Raw genomic sequence first — 7818 nt, 5'->3', positions numbered from 1 at the left:
TTACAGATGAGGAGAATGAGGTTCTAAGAGGATAAGTCACTCACCCAAAACCCCCACCACTCAGTGGTAGTAATGAGATCCACACCTGGGTGTCCCTGAGCCCAAAACTGTGCTCTATCCACTTGACTAAACTTCTCAATGCAGCTAAACACTCTATTAGCTTTTCTTTTCTTTTTTTTTTTTTTCCATTTCTCCTGATCTGTTGGCATCAAGATTTTCCCAATCTTTAACAACCCATTGGACAATCTGCAGCACCAGGCCTCTCATTACTAGTACATTCCACTTGCATCGTGCATACATTCACAAACATCTTTGATAGAGATTATACTGCCGGATCCTAAGATTTAAGAGTCTATCAAAACTAAGGGAGGATAAGCGGGGGGGTGGCAGTGGTAAATATCATGGTCCTTCCATTAACTCTTTTCTACTCAAATCATCAGGTTGCTCTTTAGATTTAGATATCTGGGAAATTTTGAAGTTGTTTTCCAGGGAGAGGTTTGGGGATTCAAAGGAGAGTTGAGGATAATTACTGCTTCAACCATGGTGATGGAAGAGGAGGTAGTTCAGCTCAGCGTCCCCCCAACTTCTCCCCCTCCACTCACATCATCCTGGGGAATCATCTGAATTAAGGTGTACACTGAATTTTTGGTTAGGTAGACAGTGGTCTTTTCTTTCCACTGTCTTAAGCCCTTTTAACTCTTGATGTCTGGGCCTTATGGAAATGATTGGAGCACTCCATGAAAGGTGAGTCTCAGCCTACCCCAGGTGAGTCCAAATAATTCTTCCAAAGCCCCACAGTAGGAAGATGGTAAGATTTATCTGATCTTTAGTCAGATAATACATCAAAACACCTCAAAAAGTCTATTGCCATAAATGTAACAACTCTCCTAAGAGTACTGGAATTCTGGAAAGTCAGTGATCTCAAACCATCTCAGCAGAGTTTTCTTTGGCCTTTAGTAACAGAACAATCCTTTCTGTTAGGATTGCACCAAAGAAAATATGGATGAAATAGTGACAGAATCCTAGCTGTAAAATAAAGTGGCAAAATCCAGAATGTTCTGCTTCCTCAGGATAGGATTCCTCTTCAGTTTTGCTCATTTTTCTATCTGAGTCTCCAGCTTTGTGCTCAGCACATGGTAGAGAGTCAATAAGACTTCTCTGAACCCAGAGGTGCACTAAAGATGTAAGAGGTTGTGAAACATAATGTATCTGTAAAATTGTTATCTGCTTTGAGTTCCGAAATCAGTTTTTTTTTTCTATTTGATCCACATCTTAGTCATCTTAGATAAAATAGGCTACTTTTATTTTACACAGCTTCTCTTTCCATGACCACCAATGGTAGCTCAAAACCAATCCTTTCACGCAAATATTTTCCGATACTCTCCTCTTAAATCTTACTTGATAGAATGTTTGAAGGGAATTCCAAATTTGTTTCGTTTCAAGCTGAACCTGCGCTGAATACATAATGTTACCTTTTAAATTTAGAGAGTGCAGTAGCTAAGATTTGTCCCTTGAACCTCAAATTTTAGGAAGGCAATGCTGAAGTCTAACTCCTATTAGGTTGACTTTTTGTAAGCAGTGTGGTCCACTAGGTGGCATCTCAACACACAGAAAGCTGGATCTAGGCACTGGAAATGAATCCACCAGGCTGTTTTAAAAAATAGGTTTTAAATTGCATCGAACTATATGGTTGTAATATCATTGAAACTCTCAGCATTTGTGAACTGGAAGAATCGGTGGCAAAGGAACTATGTTTTTGTATTAGATAAGAGATATTCTAATAGAAACCCACTGCCATAGAGCGCTGTTCTGAAATTGCATCCAAGGATGAAAAAAGTTGTTTGGAGGCTTTCCTCTCAGATAACTCCCATCGCTGTGAGGTGTGATTAAAAGACATATACACCCGCAGAAAGTGTGGCACAAAAGGCATTTAAATTAACAATTAACAGACTATCTGGTGTCACTTAGGCCAGATTTAGAAAAACAGTAGTGCCCTGTTTAGAAAAACAGTAATGAAGCATTTCTGAGCTCAGGAAAGACCCCTTTGGATGAAGAAGCACAGTCCGTCCCCTGGTGGTAGCGCCTCAGTTTTTGTGAGCGTCCCAGCAGCGGTCCTGCCCATATAGGGATAACGAGCCATTTGGCCAAGATATTTTTAAAGTCTTCTGTCATCTTTCAAATTTAATGAAAGTACCTTTAATAGCCATATGCTTTACAAAATAAAATTCCATTTTCATCTAAAAAATCGAGTTCTTCAAAAATTTTACTCAAAGATGCTAGAATTTGTAGTCTTTCTTGACTTCCTGGGTGTGGGCAAGTTGCTTCTCCCACGTGCTCCCATAGCACTCTCTGTTTCTGCCGACACTGCCCCCCCTACACAGGACTACAACTGCCTGTTGTTTAATACTTGTCTCGCCCTCCAGACTATAAGTTCAGTGAGGACAGAGAACCTCACTGTCCTGTTTACTACTGGGTTTGAATCCACGGGGTGCACGACAGCGCCTGGTACTCAAAAATATTTGCTGAATAAACAACAAAGAAGAATGCATTGACTTCTAAGCTAAAAGCCTTGATAGGTTTGCAAGGGCTACCCCATAACATACAATTCAAAGCGACTACTCCTTTCCCTGTATTCCCACAGATTCCAATCTCTATTATGATAATGATGCTGGCTTTTGCTTTAAATCACTACTAGGAGCAAATAGCATCTGAATGCTGCCATCCAGAAATAACTCTTGGCTGTTCAGGCAAATCGAATGCAATTCAATTAAATTAACATTTATTGAGCACCAGTAGATATAAAGAACCAAACTTCACATGAAACATTTGCTATTCTATTCTCACCAAGGTATCCTTATCAATATATCTCCTCATCTTTCTTTAATTAGATACAGACGGATATACAGGAAATAGTATCCATTGTAAAACAAAATAGCATTCACAGTACAACAAAAGTTTTTCATAATTTTTGTCACAAAAGACAACCTTGCAAACAGGACTAAAGCTTTGGCTGCTTCCGGCAAGGACATTTTATAAATGAGTCTTTGTAGCAGAGGTCATAAGCTTGGGCTCTGGCACTGTACCAACTGAACTGGAATCCCAGCTCCACCACTTCCTGTCTTGGAACCTTGAGGATTTTACTTAACATTTCATGAAGTTATATTTTTAATACGTCATATCTCTTATAGGGTTGTTGGGAGGAATAAATGAAATGATGTATAAAAACTCTTAGCATTGTGGCTGCCCCTTAGCAAGAGATCAATAAACATTAGCTGTTATTATTATTATTATTAATCTAAATGGTGTTTCTTAGAAGCCCTTAGTAGTCAGTAACAGCCAAAATGAATATTCCATAGGTTCCCTCATATATCTTTAGGTTGTGTCCATTAAATTCTGACATTGTGGCTATAAATAACTATAAATGAGCCCCAGACGTACCTCAGCTTCATGTATTTAAATCAGGAGGCAAAGAATGATGATCCACCTCCCTTTTCCTTTTTGGACTAAGTTTTCCCCTCTTATTTCCAAGATTAGGTGTCTAGCCACTGCTCTCCCCCAACCCCCTCTTATCTATTCATCCACCTGTCCAGTTGATGGGCATTTGTTACTGAGTTCTAGTTATTGTTCATGCATGGATTCTATCTCAGAAACTGACATTCTAGAGGAAAAGATAAAACATGCACACACACCGAACTGTAAAAAGAGTTAGTGAGTGATAAGGGTCAGAAGGAATGGACGTCCCACAGTGGAATTTAGAGGAAGTGGAGAATCACTGCTATTTCATTGCTCATACTGTGCATCATATAGATGGAGAGATGCTAGTGAGGATATAAAAAAACAAAAGGCACTGTGATTGTGCTTAAGGAATCTGAAAACTTGGAGAATGACAGAACTGAAGCATGAGTGACGGGCTGTATTCCAGCATTAGTACCATGCCTGACCCTCAACAGACCTTCAGTTGAAGAAAGTCCCCAAAGTATATCTATAAAAAATAAACAGGACAGAACAAAACAAAATCTGGAACCTTCCTGCCTGGATAAAAGATCCTTTGAAGGAAGATAAATGTAACACTTACTGCCTTACCTCTGAAATCAGGCATGGACTATAAAGGTGGGTACAGGATACTTTTGATAGTCCCTGGAGCAACTTGGCTTCCATATTGGTTTGCTCTGGTTGCCATAACAAAGTACCATACACTGCGTGGCTTAAACAAGAGAAATGTATTATCTCACAGTTCAAGATGCCAGAAATCTAAAATCAAGATGCCATTCCTTCTGAGAGCTATAAAGAAATTGTCTGTTCCAAGTCTCCCATCATGACTGGTAGATGGCCATCTTCTTGTATCTACACATCATCATCTATGTGTGTCATCTCTGTGTCCAAATTTCTCCTTTTTATAAGGACACTAGTTGCTTTGATTAGCACCAATCCCAATGACCTCATTCTAGCTTGGTTACTTTGATAAAGACCTATCTCCAAATAAGGTTACATTCTGAGGTACAGGGGGTTAAGACTCCAACATATCTCTTTTTGGCAGGGGAGCATAATTAAACCATAATATCTTCCAAGAACTAAAGATGGTGTTCACCAAAGCCATTGCTTAAAATTATCAGTGTCGGGTAAGTTCAAATCAGCACATATTTACTAAGTGCCTGGCGTGTTTAGAACATAACAGTAGATGCTGGGGTAGCACACAGATATAATGGAGATATGGATATGGATGTGGTCTCTACCTGCCCCCCCACCAGGATAGGATATCAGAATCAAGTAGGAGGGACAAGATGAGATGGACCCAAATAACCACACCACAGGTTTGAAGTGGCAAATTCTACAAGAGCAGTAAACAAAGAGCTATGAAAGTACATAAAGGACAGGGAGACAGTGGCATTTCAACCAGGCCTTGAAGGACTTGCACGATATCAAGAGGCAGTGTTGGAAGGAAGAACAGTTTAGAAGAAAGATAAGCTTGACCCAAGATGTAAAGTAGGGAGATTCCTTCATTCAGGTGAATGAACTGGGGTGTAGTTGGGTGAAGTATTTTTCAAACTTCATATAAGCACAAAATCCTTCTTGAAGTGAAATTCTATGCAGACCAAGAAAATGCTTAAAACAGACCTCATCTAGTCTGAAATACTGATCATTGTAGAAATACATAGTTGAAACCGCAGAGCTGGAACTAGAGCAACAGGAAGTCAGCCTGGAAAGGCAGGGTGTGATGAATTTTAGACATCCAGTTGTGCCCATTGCCCTGGGGACAGCTAGAGGATATTAGTTGGTTCCCAAGCAGAGAAGTAACTAGACCAGAGTCTTCTGGTGACAATACATGAGATGGGTCAGAATAAGAAGAAATAACTTTGTCCTGATGCAATATAGGTTTATAGAAATTTAATAAGAAAATTATATATCATTAAGTATCCAAAGCTATAAAAAGTGACCAAATACCCTGCCTCTATTTTTCCGAGGCTGTTTGTGGCATCCTTGGCTATTGAGGAACCACACCAAGCTGCAGACAGAAGAGGACAGATTTTGCATTTCTAGAAACCAAGACTGATAGCAATGTCATTGAAAGCATGGGATTTAGATTCCCCCCAGCCTATGTTTGAACCTTAGGCCTAAATATTGATTGTCACATCTGAAAAAGAGAGAAAATTATATGAACTTAATGAGATTATTATGGGGATTAAAAAAGGTTATTTATTTAGGTTGTCACATGATCTTTTGTTGAAATATTTTCCTTTGCAGTTTTTAATTGGCTGGGCATTCCACTGTACCACTAATTGATGTCATCTGTGATGTCATGAGGGTGGCGGCCATCAACACTGCAGCCCACTGATTGGGCATTCCACAGTATCTCTAATGGTTCCAGAGAGTTCTCTGGCTAAAGATCAGTGCTGCTTCTGTCAGGCAATGTTGACAATCTCATCAAAAGTGATATTTCCACTGTGCTCCCTGTTTTTCTGCTTCTTTCTGTCTCTTGGTGGTTCCTTGAGGGCTTTGATAATCAGGGCAGAGGCAGAAGATACCACCACTATCTGGGCCTGTCTGCTTTGAATGGTCAATTTTACTGTAATCTTCAGATCTTTCCAATCACTTATTGCCTTGGCAATGTCATCACCAACCTTTTTATCGTCTGGACCAGGGCAGAGCAACTTCCCCACGGGTACACCCCAGGTATACAATTTGATCTCATTCCAGTCAAACTTAGCATGGTGGAGACAGCTGGTGTCAGACGAACCTGGGTTTGGGATGGTCAAAGACAATTGCACCTTTGCCCCCTTGAGCCAAAAACCAAAAGTAAGGTAATGCTTTAAATACATGATTTAAAGCATAATTTAAATAAAATATTATTTAAATACATATTTAAAGTATGACCCAATCATAATGTGATTGTTCTCCATGAGAAAATAACTGACCACACTAAGGGAAAGAAGAGTGTTAGGTATACCTGGCAAAGTCATTCATGCTGATCTGATTGCTGGGTCTCTCTGATATAGATACAACCTTTCCTTTGTGGAGTGGAGTTTCTGCTAACCAAGGCACATTACGGGGGCCCCATCCATATTTCTCCTTTTCATTCTCACCCTCTTTTAGTGGCAACCACTCAGGCTTCTTTCTGCTACATTCTGATCTGCACAGCTCCTTTGGTGAGTTGAGCCTACAAAAAGAGTCCTAGGCAACAAAAAAGAGAAATAACTTTATCTATACTATCAAGAAACCTGCTCTGTGGGTACTATCAAGACAGATTGTGCAGCAAATTGGTGAAGGCCACACAGCATGTTGGAATGTATGTACAGTAATTGAAAAGTATTTCTTGCACACTTTCAGTATCTAGGCAATCTCCCAGCAGACAATGGAATCAAGGGATACCCTGTGCCATAAAGGATGGATTCCAGCTTCATTCATGACAAATGTCGTGCATGTACCCTGAGGAGCATAGGAAGGACATCAACTACTCTAACAGTTTCCAAGGAACCATGTTTTCCATGAGGCTGAGATACGAAAAGATCTTTGTCAAAAACAGCCTCTGTGGTCACATTTCTCACTTTTAGTTTAGCTCAGCATTTTAAGCTTCCTTGGATGCCCACCTGGAGATACCTTGTTGGATCTCTCTCAAGTGTTTCCTGAGGGTGTCCAGGGTTTCCATCTAGCCCTCCTGCTAATTCCCAACTCCCAGCTGTAGGGTTTGAATCACCAACTTCTCCCAGTATCTTCTACCTGGCTGGTAGCAGCTGCCCCATGTTTCCACAACCACCAAAGGGATGGTAAACTCACTGTTCAGAAGAGTGAGTGAAGACTTTGTTTTGCCTTATGAATTTGTTCATTTGGTGTCCTTGGCTTGGGCCCTTGTGAATGTGCTTTGATTGAATTTTAGACTTGAGATTGAGTTCCTAATGAACTCCATTGGGAGCCAGAAGAAGAATGAAGTGACAGAAGGACAGCTGATCTTTGACCCCAGCCCATTGAAGGCTGTTGTCATCACTGTTGGTGGCTGCTCTGAACAAGAATGCATTGTCTCTCTGTCTATTGTGGACTTGCCTTCACAGTCATCTTCACAGGATGTACCTCTTTAATCAGGAAATGTGTTCTTCCACGTAAGGCAAAGGGTGGATGAGGAAGGCCGATCAAGTAAGTGTAGCAATACTCCAGAGAGTCAGGACTTGAGAATGAAATAGGAGAAAATGGTAATATTATCAAGAATTAAAAAATGAATTTAAAAATTATACTTTTGAATAGTTACTCTATGCTACTTATATTGGTGGTTTCATTCCATCCTTTCAATAACCCTGTGAAACAAGCACTCTCCCACTTTTCAAATAA

General features: G+C 40.2%; 1 pseudogene; it reads right to left on the bottom strand.

Moving 5' to 3' along the window:
- Positions 1-5745: 5745 nt before the first annotated feature.
- Positions 5746-6244, bottom strand: LOC116858600 (annotated as a pseudogene).
- Between the last annotated feature and the right edge of the window lie 1574 nt (positions 6245-7818).

The sequence above is a fragment of the Lontra canadensis genome, unplaced genomic scaffold (genome assembly GCF_010015895.1).
Source record: "Lontra canadensis isolate GAN:19392208 unplaced genomic scaffold, GSC_riverotter_1.0 scaffold140, whole genome shotgun sequence".
Taxonomy (NCBI): Eukaryota; Metazoa; Chordata; class Mammalia; order Carnivora; family Mustelidae; genus Lontra; species Lontra canadensis.
Note: the sequence above shows the minus strand (reverse complement) of the source record. Positions and strands in the feature narration are given on the sequence as shown.